Source organism: Leopardus geoffroyi, chromosome C1, assembly GCF_018350155.1.
Source record: "Leopardus geoffroyi isolate Oge1 chromosome C1, O.geoffroyi_Oge1_pat1.0, whole genome shotgun sequence".
NCBI lineage: Eukaryota > Metazoa > Chordata > Mammalia > Carnivora > Felidae > Leopardus > Leopardus geoffroyi.
The window spans coordinates 24,623,580-24,642,420 of NC_059328.1; the positions used below are offsets into that span (position 1 = coordinate 24,623,580).

The 18,841-nt window shown below is 43.0% G+C and overlaps 1 protein-coding gene and 1 long non-coding RNA gene across 4 annotated transcripts in view; one reads left to right on the forward strand and one right to left on the reverse strand.

The window, feature by feature from the left end:
* Positions 1-1,117: 1,117 nt before the first annotated feature.
* Positions 1,118-15,024, reverse strand: LOC123597545. Of its 2 annotated transcripts, none has more exons than XR_006712155.1 (4): positions 14,930-15,024; positions 10,236-10,447; positions 8,551-8,595; positions 1,118-1,282 (listed from the first exon to the last, which is right to left on the reverse strand). It is a non-coding gene; the product is annotated as an uncharacterized LOC123597545 (long non-coding RNA). The 2 variants fall into 2 exon arrangements; XR_006712156.1 differs by lacking the exon at positions 14,930-15,024 and adding an exon at positions 11,247-11,368.
* ZBTB8A (zinc finger and BTB domain containing 8A) overlaps positions 14,751-18,841 on the forward strand; it is a 70,245-nt gene continuing 66,154 nt past the window's right edge. The window contains exon 1 of one of the 2 annotated variants that reach the window (XM_045476529.1): positions 14,751-15,066. The gene's annotated coding sequence lies outside the window, so the exon portion shown is untranslated. The remainder of the gene's footprint in view (positions 15,067-18,841) is intronic. The other variant, XM_045476530.1, reaches the window with a different exon arrangement.

Below are 18,841 nucleotides of genomic sequence, written 5' to 3' on the forward strand. Positions count from 1 at the left end.
TATTCCTGTTTTCTTTGAAGTTCTCTTTTACCCTTTCAGTAGATAATCACCTGTGATAGTTAATTTTATGTGTTGAATCAACTTAGAGGGTAGTTTTTGATGAGAGTAACATTTAAATTGGTGAACTTTGGGTAAAGCAGATTACCCTCCATAATGTAGGTGGGGCTTATCCAATCAGTTGAAGAACAAAAAGACTGGCCTTTCTGAGTAACAGGGACTTTACCAGCAGACTGCCTTTGAACTGGAAATGGAACATTGGCTCTTCTAGGTCTCAAACCTCCTCCTGCTCCTCCTCCTCCTTCTTTTTTTTAGGTTTATTTATTTTTGAGAGAGAGAGAGAGGGGGAGAGAGAGAGAATCCAAAGCAGGCTCTGCACCATCAGCACAGAGCCCAACATGGGGCTCGAACCCACGAACTGCAAGATTATGACCTGAGTCAAAATCAAGAGTAGGTCGCTTAACTGACCGAGCCACCCAGGAGCCCCAGGGTCTTGAACCTTCTGACCTGCAGTGCAGATTTGGACTTGACAACCTTCATAATCATGTAAGCCAATTCCTTATAATAAATCTCTTTATATAAGTAAATAAAAAAAAATGTTTGTGTGTAAATATATATATATATATATATATATATATATATATATATACATACATACCTTTCCCCAATTAATAATTCTTTATAGTGGGGTGCCTGGTTGGCTCAGTCAGTTAAGCGTCTGACTCTTGATTTCGGCTCAGGTCATGATCTCACAGTTGTGAGATCAAGCCCTGTGTCAGGCTCCACACCGGGCATGGAGCCTGCTTGCGATTCTCTCTCTCCCTCTGCCTCTCTCCTCCACTCTCTCACTCTCTCTCAAAAAAATAGAATTCTCTATACTAAAGTTTCCATGCTTAAATTCATGGTGTGCTTTCTGTCTCCTGACGAGACATTGATTGATACCAGCTGATATCAGGCCACACACATGAAGATGATCATAGTAAGATAAGATACAGTACCTTCTTTCAGTAGTTGAAAGAAATGGACAAAGGAAAAGCTATGAAAACATTACATAAGAACAATGATGGACATGCTTGTTAGGGCCATGCAGAAGCAGAGAGGAAGGAACACCTACCTCATGGGATATATCATAAGGCTTCACAGGATGGATGATGTCTGGACTGAATCTTGAAGGAAGATAGTTTCGCAGGCAAATGAAGGTACAGAGTAGCATAATCCAGATGGAGGGGAGAAAGCATGTCCAGAGGCAAGAGGAAGCACATTACATACTGGTAGCTTCCTGAAGCTGGGGAACAGGAGGCAGGAGAGAATGGTAAGGAACATGAAAGATATCGTGAGCCACTTTAAGTAGTTTGCATTTAGAGTTCCAGGCCAGAGATTTTCAACCTAGTTTGCATCAAGACACCCACCACAGATAATATTCATATTCTTAACAATTCCATACCTGAGCCAGGTTTTTGCTGCAACACCCCTCCCCTAGTTCACGGGTGTAACAAAGCATCTGTAATTTATAGTTGCTGCATCCAAAAATGGAACATTGATAATGCTTGCTCCTTACTGTCTATAGCATAGATAAAATAGGCTGTGGGGTACACAAAATTCCTGGCTCTTACCCCAACTCTTTCTCTTCCATTTAGGAAAACATAGCAGAATGCATATGTTCCCCTCTCCCTTCTCCAACTGCTCTGATCCACCTACCAAGTAATCCAAAGGATTGACAACTTTGAGTAGGGCCCAAAGAAATAAAAATATTTCCAACAGGTTCAGGCTGCAGTGCGGAGAGCAAAAACCCAGGCTGCCAGTACTGAAAGACTAATATGGGGGCTCTGCCAACTCCTGCTGGGGGATTAAAGATGGGGGTGAACCGACTACAGCACGTGAGCATTCTCTCTGCCAGCCTCTCCTCCAAATACTCAAGGCTAAGGAATTACAAGCTAAGAGGATACCTTATCCCAATGCTGCTTCTGCTAAGGAGTTGAAAGGTAAAAGCTCAGAAGGGCTGCCGGTCCACAGTGACAGCAAATGGGAAGGATCCAGAGCAGTTTGGTGGTGCCTGGCACTCCCTTCTCTGAAGCTACTCCCTTCCCTCTCCTTAAACTCATTTCGACTACATTAGTCATTTTTGCTCCAGTAACAACCAACCTCAAAATCGCTGTGGCTTCCAACAGAGGCTGGCAAACTTCTTCTGTGAAGGGCCAGATAGTAAATATTTTGGGCTTTGTGGGACATATGGTGTCTGTTGCAGCGACTCAGTTATGCCCTTAGAGCAAGGAAGCAGCAGTAGACAATATGCAAACAAGTAAGTGTGTCTACGTTCTGATGAAACTTTATGAATCTAAAATTTGAACTTCATATGGTTTTTATGTCCCAGATCTCATCCTTCTTTTGATCATGTTTTATTGAGATATACTTCACATATAACATTATATTAGTTTCAGGTGTATAACATAATGATTTGATATTTGTGTATATTTCAAAATGATCACCTCAGTAAGTCTGGTTAATACCCATCACCACACTGTTACACATTTTTTTTTCCTCATGCTGAGAACTTTTAAGGTTTATGCTTTTAGCAACTTTCAAATACACAATATGATTAACAACAGTCACCACGTGTTCACTACAGTCCCATGACTTATTTCATAACTTGAAGTTCATAACCTTTGACCCCTTTCACCCATTTTGCCCCCCACCCCACCTCCCGCCTCTGGCAACCACCGATCTGTTTTCTGTATCTATGAATTTGTTTTGTTTTGTTAGATTCCACATATAGGTGAGGTCATATAGTATTTGTCTTTCTCTGACTTATTTCACTTAGCATTATGTCCTCAACACCCATCCATATTGTTGCAAATGGCAAAACTTCCTTCTTTTTTATGGCTGAATAATATTCCAGTGTGTGTGTGTGTGTGTGTGTGTGTGTGTGTGTGTGTGTGTATCACATCACATTTTCTTTATCCATTCATCCGTGCATGGACACACTTAGGTTGCTTCCATGTCTTGGCTATTGTAAATAATGCTATAATGAACGTGAGGTGCATATGTCTCCTCAAGTTAGTGTTTTCGTTTTCCTTGGATAAATATCCTAAAGTGGAATTGCTGGATCATATGGTAGTTCTATTTTTAGTTTTTTTGAGGAATATCCATACTGTTTTCCACAGTGCCTGCACCAGTTTACGTTCCTACCAGCCGTGCACAAACTTTCCCTGGTCTCCACATCCTCAGCAACACCTGTTTTCTTATCTTTCTGGTAACAGTCATTCTAACAGCAGTGAGGTGATGTCTCATTGTGGTTTTGATTTGCATTTCTCTGGTGGTGACGGATGTTCAGCACCTTTTCATGTACTCGTTGGCCACCCATGTGCCTTTTTAGGAAAAATTTCTATTCAGATCCTCTGCCCATTGGTTTGGTTTTGTCAGACTGGTTTTGATTTTTGGTTTTTGGTTTTTGGTTTTGCTATTGAGTTGTATGAATTCATTATATATTTTGGGTATTAATTCCTTATCAGATATATGATTTGCAAATATTTTCTCCCATTTAGTAGGTTGCCTTTATTTTGTTGAGCATTTCCTTTGCTGTGCAGAGGTTTTTTAGTTTGATGTTGTCCCAGTTGTTTATTTTTGCTTTTGACACCTTGGCTTTGGGGTCAAATCCAAAAAGTCATTGCCAAGTCCCGTGTCAAGGAGCTTACAGCCTACGGTTTCATCTAGGAGTGTTATGGTTTTAGGTCTTACATTGAAGTCTTTAATTCATTTTGAGTTAATTTTTGTGTATGATAGAAGATAATGGTCCAGTTTCAATCTTTTGCTGTCTAGTTTTCCCAATACCATTTATTGAAGAGATGGCCCTTTCTCCATTGTGTGTTCTTGGTTCCTTTGGTGTAAGCCTCGTTAATATATGACTTATGGACCATATATTACCTTTCAACTTTTCAAAAATGAAAAAAATTCTTAGCTTATGGACCTTACAGAAACAGACAGTAGATTGGATTTGGCCCATGGGCTGTAGTTTGCAAACCCTTGGTTTACAACCGCCAACATATATTTTTTGCTGTCTTTACAAGTTGGTGATTATAGGTCAGCTTCCATGGCTCAAAGTACCTCACTCTGGGACCCAGGTTGGGCTATAAAAGCAGCCCCTATTTGGCTCACACTATTTTTTTAAATGTTTATTTATTTATTTAGAGAAAGAGAGAGAGAGAGCATGTGAGCAGGGGAGGAGCAGAGAGAGAGAGGGAGAGAGAGAATTCCAAGTAGGATTTGTGCTGCTAGTGCAGAGCCTGATGCGGGGCTTGAACCCACAAACTGTGAGATCATGACTTGAGCTGAAACCAAGAGTCGGACGCCCAACTGACTGAGACACCCAGGTGCCCCTGGGTCACATATTTATGTGGCAGAGAAGAAGAACAAGAGCACTGGTGGAAACATACGATGTGCCCTAAAGCTCCTGCTCAGAACTGGCATGCTGTCACTGTTCATACTCCGTTGGCCCAGGCAAGTCACAAAACCAAACTAGACAATGGGTCCGGGAACTGCACTCTGTCTCCGGAGAGGCAGTGAACATCACACAGCAATGGGTGGTGACATATAATCCTCTCAGAATGAAAGAAGGGAATAGTTGGAAAGGCTAATACAATATATCACTCTGAACCAATACCCATTTCCACTGTGCATTAGGACAATACTGGTCAATGTGTGGTTCACAGACTGATGTCCACAGTCTGTAATAAGTACAGAAAGTGAAAGTAAGTGAAAAAATGTAAGAAGTTTCATATAATAAAGACGTTACAAACAAAAACAATCTGGTTCTTCAACACAGTTTGAGAAGCACTTCATTAGCCGACACAATAGCCAATACTTTCAGGGGACATGAATTCATGAGCCAGTATACAACCAGTATGAGAGAAACAATAAACCGAATCTCTCTCTCTCTCTCTCTCTCTCTCTCTCTCTCTTTCACACACACACACACAAGCACATATATATATAATCTAAGAACTATTGGAATAAAATAAAAAATTTAAAATAAGGATGATAAAAATACTTAGAGAACAGATTATATTAACATATGAGGTAATGAGAAATCATAAAAAAGAACCAAGAAGAAATATGAGAATTGAAAATAGAACACAAAAGATAGAATAAATAGAGGGATAGATGTGACTGAAGAAAAATTAGTAAATTTCAAGATCATATTGAGGAACTTTCCATAAGATAGCAAGAAAGGACAAAAAGATAAGGAATATAAAAAGAAGTCAAGAGACATGGAGAACAGGAATAAAAATGCCAACATCTGAAAAATTAGGGGTTCCAGAAGGCAGGCGAAAAAACATGGAGAGGAATAAATTATTTTTTGAATAGTGAAGGTAACCTTCCCAGAATTAAAGAAGGATGAAAGGTTTAGACTAAAAGGACCCATAGAGTGCCGAACAGGAGCATTAAGACAAAAATCTACACTCAGACACATTATAACAAAATATAAGACTATCAAATGTAAAATGCAAGAATATCAAAGACAAGAGAAAATTGTAAGGGAATTGTAAAAGAAGAATTCTATGGGAAGAGGGGTGCCTGGGTGGCTGAGTTGGTTAATCATCATGATGCATCAGGCTCTGTGCTGACAGCTCAGAGTCTGGAGCCTGCTTTGAATTCTGTCTCCCTCTCTCTGCCCCTCCCCCACTCACTCTCTGTCTCTTAGAAATGAATAAACTTTTTAAAAAGTTAAAAAAAAAAAAGAATTCTATGGGAAGATAAAGAGTGAGTTGGTATCATACTACCTAACAGCAACACTGGATGCAAGATAAGAATAGAGCGATATGTTTTATAGTATCACAGGAAGAGAACTTTGATTCTAGAATTTTATATTCAGTAAAATTGTCATTCAAATGTTAGAGCATGATAAAAATATTTTCCGGTACACAATGCTTTGGAAGCTTTGCCACACAAACACTGAAAATAGTATTGGAGAAAGAATTTGAGATGAGATACAAATCCCAGAGATGCTCCAAGAGATTGAAGCAATATGAGTGTTCAGGTGCTTTGGGGTGCTTGGCTGGCTCAGTCGGTACAGCATGTGGCTCTCGATCTTGGGGTCCTGAGTTCAAGCCCCATGTTGGGCCTAGAGTTTACTTAAAAAAAGAGAGAGAGAGAGTATTCAAATACTTTTGTAAAGTTTATCTTTGTTTTTAAAGAAAAGGGGTTGTATCAAATAAGGTGAAAAGAGAAAACACATCTATAACAAATAATATCAATTCTCTGAAAAAAAAGAGAGAGATGAGCATATGCTTAAGTACTTTCTTATTAAGGTGAAGAAATAAATATTGATACATTTAATTATTCACAGGAGTAAAAAACATGAATATAGGTAATAAATTAAAGACAACCACAACATGAACAAAATATAAATATATAACTTTTGAATCAGGAGAAGGAAACTCAATCTAACCAATAGACTAAAGAGAAGAACAGTAAAAATAGAATAAAAGGAGTAAAACATAAAGCAAATGTAAAATATGACAGAAGTAAATCTTAACTGCAAATACAATAATTGCATTAAATTCAAAACTAAAAGGCTGAAATTCTCAGACTAGCTTTTAAAAATCCAACAATATAATTTATCAAAGCATATACTTAAAAGAAATGGAAAGGTTGAAAATAGGATAGAAAAAGCTATGCCAGGGGTGCCTGGGTGGCTCAGTAGGTTAAGCATCCAATTTTGGCTCAGGTCATGATCTTATGGTTTGTGAGTTCAAACCCTGCATCGGGCTCTGTGTTGACAGCTCAGAGCCTGGAGCCTGCTTTGGATTCTGTTGTCTCCCTCTCTCTCTGCCCCTCCCCTGCTCTCCCTCTCTCTCTCTCTCTCCAAAATATATTAAAAAAGAAAAAGCTATGCCAGGCATATCCAAATCAAAAGAATCTAGAGGCCAATAATCCTAATATGTAATAAAATAGGACTTAAAGTAAAAAACACTTCATAAAAGACAAAACATATTATGGGACAGAACACAGGAAGGAGAGGAAGGAAATTATAAATGCCAACTATTCCCTGTGACCAGTTTTAGAAACAAGGACTGTAGTAACTATACACATTTTCTTTCTTGGTTACAGAATATCATATTATGATTTAATGGATAAGACATGAATATTTCTCAGAGAATGATGTAGTTCTTCATGAGTCATTGGGTATTCCCTTTCACTGAGATAATGAGAATTTTTTTTCTATGACAGTTGAATTATATTAGGCGGGAACATTTTGTTACTTTTTTTTTTTTTAATTTAAGTATGGTAAGTTTGTACGGATAACTAGTATACAAAATGATGGACTGTGGCATATACTGTGTATTGGCTCATTTAACACACTCTCCAATCCCCTTCTTGTATTCCTTCCTATACTGCATAGGCTGGAAAGCTAAAAACTACATTTCCCAGACTCCCCTGGAGTTATTTTTCAAATAGATGCATCCTCGTGAGACTGAAATGGAGGAAAGGAGAAATGTGAGGCAAAAGCCATGGCTCTGGGTATATTAGCTATTCTTGCAAGCCTAGTTTGAAGGGGCTGGTTCTTCTGGGGCAGTTTGGCAGAGATTTCAATGTCTATTCCTAATGTCATAGTATTAGGTGGTGGCAGCATTTGGGATCCTATGACAATAGTCACATGGTGTGGTTGGGAGTTTCTCATGGTTGATGTTGTCCTGAACTTTCAGCATCTAAGCATGATTCTCTGGCCCACCGGGATATTCATAAATCACACAATGTTGTCTAATAAAAAGCTCTTTCAGTTTAAAGTACCCTGAGTGGATTCTATTCTCTACAAGTAACAATACTGACTCTAGGAGACTGTTAGTGGTCCCTCAACATCTTTTCTATCTTCCTTAGTAAGAGAATGTTTAACTATACACATTACTACCCCATGTAAAGACCGTATTTCCCAGATTCTCTTGCAGCTAGATGTGACCATGTGACTAAGTGCTGACCAATGGGATGTAAATGAAATTGTGATGTGGCAGATTCCAGCAATCTTCCTTAAGTGACAGCAAATATATGCCTTTTACCCATTCTTCTCCTTTTCTCTATCTTCTTTGAGAGTTGGCAGTCCATTTTAGAATAGGAGCATTAGGGCCACATGCTAGGTATGGTGGAACAGAAACTTGGTAACAGGCTTGGTTCCCTGAAGGCTTCATAGAATGGAGCTCCTATACTAGCCTTGAATCATCCACCTTCAGGTTTTTTATGTGAGAGAAAAATAAACTTATGTCTTGTTGAAGCCATTGTTATTTTAGATTGTCACTCTCAGACAAATCTAATTCAATGAATCAATGACCAATAAACCATCACCCCAATTCAGAAAATATATACCCTTCCTTTCTGCCCATTAATCCCTTGTTCATATTTAGGGATTAGTTAAAATTTTCATGTCATCCAGTCTCTCATGTGAATCCACATCTTACAGTAACTCCCAAGGGTATAGTTCCTTAAATACAGCTCCTTGAAGATGGTCCCTCTTGATCTGAAGACCCAGGAACTAAAGAGAAAAGTTATCTGTTTCATGCTTACCCACTGGCAGTCGTGGTACATATGGGATAAGCACTATGGACATTCCTGTTCAAAAGGGATGAAAATGCAGGCACAAATCAATCACTGGTCCATAGTAATTCTGAAATCTATCTGGACAAATGTTGGAAATTCCTTGATTAGAACTCAAGGCCTGGGGTTAATCATCCATGGTTCTTGGTTCTATTCTCTGGGCTCTTGATTCTGCCCTCTGAGTCATCTTTCCTTTTGCATGGAAAACAATTCCGATTTGCAACTATGTAGTTTTAATTTTTTTTTTTTAACGTTATTTTTGAGACAGAGAGAGACAGAGCATGAACGGGGGAGGGTTAGAGAGAGGGAGACACAGAATCTGAAACAGGATCCAGGCTCCGAGCTATCAGCACAGAGCCCGACGCGGGGCTCGAACTCACGGACCACGAGATCATGACCTGAGCTGAAGTCGGCCGCCCAACCGACTGAGCCACCCAGGCGCCCCGCAACTATGTAGTTTTCACAGATTGCATTCTACCAGCAGAATTTTGGGGGTCAGAAGGTGTCTTTTCATTTTGTATTGCCTCTGATCCTTTCAGTCCAAGTGGGCAGCGTTCTTCCAAACACTTCTGAAAAACATGGGGCTCTCGCGAATCTTCTTGAGGTTCACTCCATTAGAGAAAAGGTATCCTCACAAAGCTCTTCAAGATAAACCCTTCTCTGCCTTGAGCTTCTGTTGAGGAACAATAAGCTTAAGTTTCTTAGAATTCTACTGTTTGAGGGGCTCAGGTCATGAGCTCACGGTTCATGGGACTGAGTCCTGAGTTGGGCTCCTGCACTGACAACACAGCCTGCTTGGGTTTCTCTCTCTCCCTCTCTCTCTCTGTCCCTACCCTGCTTGCTCTCTCTCTCTCTCTCTCTCAATAAATAAATAAATAAACTTAAAAAGGAATCCAACTCTTTAAATGAGGGTCCCTGAGTCGCATCCTTAAATCTTTAAAGGGCTTTTTATCTAAATGAACAATACTCTGAGGTAATACCTTCAATCTTTCTTAGATCTTGGCAAAGGATTTTAATGTTACTCCCTTCATTTCACCTTTGGACTGTGTTTTCCTGGATTTAATATTTGCTCAGAAGCCATTTCTTAATTTTAGCACCATTTGCCACCTGGAGAGGCTAGGAATTTTCCAGAAAGTTCTGGAAACCAGAAAGTTCTGGCTTCCTTTTGTCAAATAGTCCTTCCTTTACCTTATCTCTTTCCTTTCATATTTTACTACAAGTGGCAAGAAGAGACCAGGCAGCCCCTTCAACATTCTGCTTGGGAATCTCCTTAGCTAGATTACCTGATTTATTAGGTACATTTTCCACTTTTCACCTTACTGCAGGCAATAGTGCTGCTAAATTTCTATCAACACATCACAAGGACCCCTTTTCTTTCAGTTTCCAATCAGATTTGTATGGCTTTCCTTTAAGCCCTCACTGGCAGCTTCCTCAAAGGCCATCAGGACTCTAATATTTTTTGAAAGAGTCAAGTTTCATTAACACTCATCTTTCAAAGTCCTTCCATTTTCCCCCAATGCCCAGTTCCAAAGTCACATTTTTTAGGTTTTTGTTATGGTAGCATTTTTAGGTACGACAATGTGTATAAGTTATCTATTGCTGCATAACAAATTGCCCCCACAACTTAATGGCTTAAAAGGACAAATATTAATTACTTCACAAGATTTCTGAGGGTCAGGAATCTGGAAGCAGGTTAGCTGGTTGGTCCGGCTCAGGGTCTCTTGCAAGGTTTCACTCGAGTTGTTAACTGGGACTGCAGTCTGCTGAAGGCTTGTCTGGGGCTGGAGGATCCATTCCAAGGTGGCATACTCTCATGGCTGTTGGCAGAAAGCCTCAGTTCATCTCCATGGACACCTGAGGATACTGGCTTCTCCCAGAACAACAGATCCAAGACAGAGAAAGAGCAAGCAGGAAGCTGTTTTGCTTTTATCACCAAGACTCTGAAATCACACACTATCATTTCTACTTTATTCTATTCTATAGAAGTGAGTCACTAAGTCCAGCTCACACTCATGCAGAGGGGAATTAGGATTAACGTCTTGAAGGGAACAGTGCCAAAGAATATGTAAGCATTCAAAAATCACCATGACTAGGGGCACCTGGGTGGCTCAGTTAGTTAAGCGTCTTACTTTGGCTCAGGTCATGATCTCACGGTCTGTGAGTTCAAGTCCTGTGTTGGGCTCTGTGCTGACAGCTCAGAGCCTGGAACCTGCTTCTGATCTGTGTTCCCTCTCTCTCTGCCCTCCCTTGCTCATGCTCTGTTCTCTCTCTCTCAAAAATAAACATAAAAAAAAATTTAAAACCACCATGACTATCCATGTTCTTGTCCTTGCCCTCTAGCTCCAATGGAGATAGTGGAGTTTTCACTTTTCCTATCTAGGCGCTGCTCCTCTGTTTGAGATTTTGATCTCTTTCTCCCTCAATTACACAAATTCAGCCACTATCAGTTATTCTTCTTGTATATTTAATCTTTTGTCTTCACGCTTTCCATTAGCATTTAAACACATTTATTTTTAAGTCTTTTACCATATTGCCTTCTAGCTAATACCCTCTCTCTTTGCTAATAGTTTTATTTATTTATTTATTTATTTACTTACTTACTTAATTTATTTGAGGGAGAGAGAGAGGGAGAAGTGGGGCTCACCCGAAACGGGGCTCTTGCTCACCTGAAGCAGGGCTCGTGTTCATCCGATGAGGGCTCACGTTTACCCGATGCAGGGCTCAAACTCACGAACCATGAGATCATGCATGATCTGGGCAGAAGGCAGATGCTTAACTGACTGAGCCACCCAGGTGCCCCTATAATAGATTTTTTTTTATAATGTTTATTTATTTATTTTGAGAGAGACCGAGTACAAGCTGGGAAGGACCAGAGAGAAAGGGAGACACAAAATCCGAAGCACGCTCCGGGCTGTCAGCGCACAGCCCAACACAGGGCTCAATCTCATGAACTGTGAACTCATGACCTGAGCCAAGATCAAGAGTTGGACACTTATGGGTGCCTGGGTGGCTCAGGTGATGAGCTCACAGTTCGTGAGTTCAAGCCCCACGTTGGGCTCTGTGCTGACAGCTCAGAGCCTGGAGCCTGCTTCAGATTCTGTGTCTCCCGTTCTCTGCCCCTACCCTACTCATGCTTTCTTTCTCTCTCAAATAAAATAAACATTTAAAAAACTTAAAAAAAAAAAAAATAGTTGGACACTTAACCGATTGAGCCACCCAGGAGCCCCTGCCTGCAGTAGTTTCAAAACATGTCCCCAAATTCTCTGAGATTCTTCCTGTTAACAGATGGCAGCTATGTCCCTTTCCGCTTGAATCTTGGTAGGTTGTGACTACTTTTCCCAATGGAATATGGCAAGTGAGGCAATGTAACTTCTGTTGATAGGTATAAAAGATCACACAGCTCCTTCCTAGTTCTCTTGGATACTCCATCTTGGTAGGCTCTCTTGAGAGAACACTTCCTCTCAGAACCCAGACGCCATGCTGCGAAAAGCCCAAGCCGCATGGAGAGGCCATGTGTAGGTGCTCCAGGTAGCAGCCCTAGCAGAGCCAGTTTTCAAGTGATCCCAATCTTGGTGCCAGGCCTGTGCGTGAAGAACCCTCCAGATGATTCCAGTTCCCAGCAGTTCGAGTCATGCCTAGCCATTTGTGTCTTCCCAGCTGAGACTCCAGACACCATGAAACACAGACCGGTTATCCTTGCTGTCACTTGTCCAATTCTTGATCTGTGGAATCCGTCCGTAAGCACGATGATATAGCTTTCTTTTATTCCATTGAGTTTTGGGTTGGCTTGTTACATGGCACTGGAACATACCCTTTCTACCCAGCTCTCTCTAGAGTTGTCTATTCTCATCATCTCTATTTTTTTTAACCCCCTACTTATTCCTCTTATCTGGATTTTACTCCTTTCTTAAGTCTCTGAAGTCAATGATCTCCAAGTTATTAAATCTAATAGACACTTTCTTAGACAGGGTTTTTTGTTTTTTTTTTTTAAGCTCATTTATTTATTTTGAGAGAGACAGAGCACAAGGGGGGTAGGGGCAGAGAAAGAAGGAGACAGACTTCCAAGCAGGCTCCACACTGTCAGCGCAGAGTCTGACTTGGGGCCCAAACTCACAAACCGTGAGATCGCGACCTGAGCCGAGATCAAGAGTTGGACGCCTATGCGACTGAGCCACCCAGGCGCCCCTCTCTTAGACTGTTAAGAGAAGTATTTAACACTATTGTTTAGTTCTTCATTTTTGAGTTACTCTTCTCCTAGTTTCTATGACACCACCCTATCCCAGGCCTTTTCCTTCCTTTCTAGTTGCTTCTTGGTGTCGTTTGCAATTTCATCTTCCTCTAACCAGCCATTGGGTGATGATGTGGCTGCAGGTTGGTTCTAAGTCTTCTTCTTCTCTTCTCACTTTGTATTCTCTCTCTATCCAGATCCATGGTTCTAATTCCCATCCATGCGACATCAGTGACAACACTTTATCCCTAACTATTGTATCTAGTAAGCTCTATGCCATATGTCCAGATGCCTTCTTAACATTTTGTACCAGTCAGGGTTCTTAGTTGCACACAGACTGGCCTTGGCTGATTTAAGCAGAAATGAATGGATTAAAAGTTCCCAGAGTTCCAGGCAGAGCAGAGCACAGGGGCTGGAGTCTACACTAAGCAGGCAGAAACAATAGCCAAATCATACCACAGGGCTGGCCTGGTGAGGATACCAACAACTGCTCTCAGCAAGCAGAGACATGGCAGCTGGCACCATTGATAGCACTAACCTTGGATAATGTGGATGCTGCCACTAACAGTCCTGCCACGACAGCACCTGGAGATACTACCTTGCTGTAGCTGTTACCACTGCACGAAAAGCTTCTTTGAGGTTCCTGCTTCTTGGTGTCATAGCTCCCTCTTCAAAGTCCCTGGTGCATGCATCTGATTATCAAAGTGTAGTGCATGGGCATTGTCCTAGCTGCAGGGATTCTGGGAGAGCAAGACACTGGCACTTCCAGATTCTATTGCAGAAGGCAGAATCTACCTCTCACCAATTAATCATAACGTAAGGAATTCTCCAAATATATAAACAAGTTTCAGAAGCTAGGAGGGGGAAAGAAGGTGAGGGGAAAAAAATTCCCATTACTTCTTCCTTGGAACAAAGAGTTTATCACCCACCTGACGTGCTCTCTTGAGGATCAAGTTTGTAGAATGCCTTTGCATGTTTTAATGAATGAAGGCTGAAATAAAACCTTTTGCTATAAAAATGCCCAGGTCTTTCTTGGCAAGTTCTCAATGGGGATGCTTGCAGAGTACTTTGAGTACATCCAACCCTCCTTTTTGAACATGTTTCCGTTTACCTGTTCAGAATGTGAGGATATGCAGCTAAATAGCAAAACACCTCTAGAGTAATAGGTTAGTGACGTTAAGAGTTGGTTGTGGATATTCTGTATCCCTCTCATAAAACATATGATCCTCAAAATGCATAGCTAATTGTTGTTGGAACCAAGGCAATAAACTTTGCCTGATATGACTATCACGTAGGAGAGGAAGCCATCGAAAAACTAAAGGTTTTGACATTTCCCCCCCAGTTTTATTACATCATGGTGCTTTTCAGTACCTGACCCAGCATAAGGAACTAGAAACTAATCTACAGAATTCATGTTTCTGCAGAAATCATGTTTCTGCAGTTGCAGTGAAAATTCAGTGATTTAAGATTTTTAGCAAATATTTAACCTGTCTGTACTTAGGGTCATAAATACGTCCTCGGAAAGTCTTGATGTCCAATGAATCTTTGTATTCGAAAACACAAAACCTGCTATTTTTACTACTTTTATATTTTCTCTGAATAAGCGAGAATTATTTTCTCATATCTCAGACTCTCTGGGTTTTCCTCTTCAAATAAAATGCTCGCGACCTGTAGAGGTTTAGAAAAGGTTATCCCCGACCAAAACAAGTGCCTCAATAAAGGGCAAAATTCCGTGGAAATCGCTTGTATTTGACGTTGCTAAACTTAAGTACAATAATGTCACATGTACTTATACAGTAATTGTGGGCACGCCTAAATCCCTCCCTCTTTCCTAAACCAAATTCTCCAGATCCTAGAAATCCAGCCCTCCTGCCCTCCGGAGGCGCCTTTCTCAACGTAAAGTACAATTTTAAAATTTAAGCTCCTGCCTAAATAATGGTTCTGTAGTCAACTGCCAGGGAACCTGGGCACCCCAGAGCCTCTGGAGGGTGCAGCGGGGTGTAGGCTAGGGCAGGGGGAGTGGGCGAAGCTGCTGGTTGGTGCCTGAAATCTGTGCGTTGCCCCTTTAATTGTGTCCCCAGCCCTCGGGCGTTTCTGTCCAACGCCCACGTCAGCAAATACCTTTTGTTTCTCTCACGTTGGGGCTACTTGTTTTAGGGCGCAAAGGAGCGGCTTCGAAAGTGGGTATTTCCCCTGCCGAAGACCAGGAATCCTCCCCGAGCCCGCGCGCGCGACCCGCCGGTGCGCCGCGGCCCGCGGTAAGTGGCTGCGCGCGGCGCGGGCGGAGGGCGGGCGGGGCGTCGGGGCTGCCGGGACGGGCCGCGAGCCTCGCTGCGGGCGGAGGGCGGGCGGCGGCGGGATGCGGCCCGGGCGCGGCGCCCCCAGACGTCCCCGGGCCGGGAGAGCGGCGGGAGGCGCAGAGGCGGGCGGGCGCCATTTGCAGCCCCGGGCGCAGCGGCGGCGGCGGCGGCGGCGGCGCGCCGGTTCCGAGGGGCTGGGGACGGTCACAAAGGCGGCGCGGGCGGCTGGCGGCGGGGGCCCCCGGCCTCGGGGCGGCGGCCCGCGAGGAGAGGCGGGCGGCGCCGGGGCGCACCGGCTCGGGACCCCGAGGCCGCCCTTCTCCGCGGCCGCCCGGCCGCCCCGCCCGGCCAGCCCCTCCTGCGCGCCCGGGAGGGGCTGCGGGACAATGGCCGCGCCGTCGCCGCCCGCGCCCGCCGCGCCGCCCGTCCGCCCGGGCCCGGCCCGACCGCGGCGCGGGGAAAGGCGGGAAGGCGCGCGGAGCCTCCTGGCGGCGGCGGCGGCGGCGGCGGGAAGGCGGCGCGGGGACGGTGCCCGGCGTGTGTGGAGCCGTCGGGCGCCGCGGACTCCCGGAGGGTCGGCGGCCGGCCGGACTCGGGCTGCGGGGCGAGTGACGGGCGGCCTGCCCAATGGGGCGGCGGGGGGCGGGCGGGCCGGGGTCCCGGAGCTGCTCCCCCGCGTCCCGGGCGCTTCCTCGGGAAGGTGGCTCCCTAGGCAGTAGTCCGAGTTTCTCCTCCAGCTTCCATCCTTTGGTTTTATGTCGTGATGCAACAGATCCGGGCTCAGAACCGAAGGCAGACTTGCTACACCTCACACATATTGAGCCATAATTATTGGGTTATGACGGAACCGCACAAACGCACCTTCTACCCATGTGTAGACTGCCTCTTTTGTAAGTTAGCGGTTTGGCCCCTTCCCCTTCAAATGCGCTTGTTTAGCATTGATTGTGCTCCTAGGCAGACTCCACATCTTTCCAAGAAGTGTTAGGTTTTAGTTCTCTCTTAAAAAAAAAAAAAAAAAGATATAATCGATATGTAACATTTTGTGTTAGTTTTCATTTAAGACGTCTTTGGAAGCAGTAGATTCCCACCTAGTGGGCTTCTAACTACACACGTCAGTATTCTGTTCTCAATAAACGTTTCTATTTGTGGAACTTTATTTAGTAAATGGAGTGCCTTCACCTATATGAATTATTTCACTTAATTTCACATAAAACAGCAACCCAGTTGGGTCGATGGTTATTATACTTTCCAGATGAGGAAATGCGTTATGTGCAGAATGTAACCGTTAAACCAGAAGGTGAACGATGGCAGCCTCCCAACGCCCTTGCCTCCTGTTCTTGTTCTTCATTCCCTCCTAAAGGCACCTCCAGAGTCTTCTGGAAAGCAAGTCAGTCACTTGGCTTTCCTGCTCTAAAAACCTTGATTGATCTTTATCAGAAAAAAAAAAAACTCCAAAATCCTCAGCAGAAGAACCAAGGCTCAAACTTCCTCTCTAGGGTTATCTTCCCCAAGCTGCAAATATGGGTGGGTTTGTGGAACCCCTGAAAAGCAAGAGTTCTTCACTGATAACCGGTGATCAGGTGTCTATTTCTGGGAATCTCCCTGGCCACACCAGTGGTAAACGGGAAGGGAGAATCTAACCCCCAGCCCTTGGGCAAATAGGCATGGGTAGGTTAGACTCTAAGATGTCAGCAGAAGGCATCCTGAAAACCTGGGCTCTTTCCAGGTCATGTAAATTTCTGACCCCTTGATACTCGATTCATCCTATATAATTTCAGTCTTATTTCCTATAATAAAACTGGGTTTCTGTTTAATAGGTTTAGCCCTTTCAGTGATATAATTATATGTTTATAATATTTAAAGGATTTGGTGTAAGTTTTTGATCCTCTCGAGGGAAGTTTTTGTCACTTCTTTGTTCAGAATTGGTCAGTGCCTCCCCATTTTCAGTGGTTCCCCATCTTACTCATAGTAAAAGCCAAGGCCTTGTAAAAGTTGGTCCTGTGATGTCTTTCTGGCCGCACGATCTCCCCTTCCTTTCTGACTCCCATTTCTCATTGCTCTCTCCTTCCCTCCTTAATGTTCCTCCAGTCCTCCTTGCCTGCTCCTTCTTAGAGCCTTCGCCCTTCATCTGCCTGGAACACTCTTCCCTCAGATACCACATGACTATCTCACCTCCTTTGGACTTAAATGCCAACTTCTCAATGAGACTTTCCCAGCTATGGTTTTGATTTTCTTAAACATTTTAATACTTCATTCTAAATCTTACCAGGGTTAAAAGATGTTCATTCACCAAAGAATACAATTACCATGCTAGTTAGCCCAAATTCTTTGACTCAGGGATTTTTGCTAGGGAGGCTAATGAGATTTATTTTGGTGACCCTGACGGACACACTAAATTCTAGATTAATGATTATATATCTTAAAAGAGATGGTCTTCTAGCCCACAGTTTTAATTGACTGTACTTGTCACCTAAATCTTCAATCATAAAATATGTGTTTTTTCCTTCTATTCCAAGGACATTTGAACTTTGGTTCCTAAAACATGTAATTGACTTTTCCATTCACCTGTTTAAAGATCTTTCAACTGCGAATCTAGATTTCTTTAATATTCTTAGGATTTTATGATATTTAACTCTATCTCTTTTATAGATATCTAAAATATTTCGTTGAATTTTGGATGTCCCACATGAATTAAAGTAATTTGCTGTTTCAACTTATAAAGTCAATCTACCAAGAGAAGAAAATTTGAAACATATTACCCATTTCCATGACTGAATCACATATTTTGAAAGTAACTTAAAGCTTTCTTAATGATGTGAGTACAGTTATGAATGTAGGTTATGTTAATGTCCTGTGGATGTAAATATTACCAAGTTGTAACTGAACCCAATTTATAGGACAATTCCTATTGTCCTGTAAAAGTTGCTGTTTTTGCTCCTGCCTATGTCTCTACTGCCTGTCTTAGTGTAGTCCCTTTACCATGTCTTGCTTTGACCATTGCCATAAGCTTTTAAATTGGTCTCCCTGGGCCTACCTCTCCCACCTTTTCTCTTCCATGCCCTCTCAAGTTTTCTTCTGGTAACACAAATGGAATCATTGTAACAATAATACCTGATATTTATTGAGCCGCAGCTGCAGGCTGGGTCTTGTGCATACTCTCTGGACAGAAGAGTGCAAAACTCAGGGTTGTTGGTTTAGGGTCAGTCAGCCAGAATTCCAGTCTGTTCACTTGATCCTGTGCAATCTTGGAAGTTTTTAAAAATTTTCCGCATGCCTCAGTTTCTTTATACAGTGTGCATCATGGATCGCAGCTTGAGGCTGTTGTGAGGACTGCAATAAGATGAGTGTATAGTGTTTAGCACAGTGCCAAGTAAACATTCAAACATTAGCCATTTGGGGGTGCCTGGGTGTCTCAGTCAGTTGAGTGTCGGACTCTTGCTTTTGGCTTCGGTCATGATCCCAGGGTAGTGGGATTGAGCCCCGGGTTGAGTCCCAGGTTGGGCTCTGCGCTGAGCATGGAGCCTGCTTGAATCTCTCTCTCTCTCTCTCTCTCTCTCTCTCTCTCTCTCTCTCTCTCTCCCCCCCCCCCTCCCTCTCCCTCCCTCCCTCCCTCATTCCCTCTCTTCCTCTGCCTCTCTCCCCTGCTTGAGCTCACTCTTTCTGTCTGTCTGCTCTCTTTCTCTCAAGAGCCTGCTTGAGTCTCTCTCTCTCTCTCCCTCCCTCCCTCATTCCC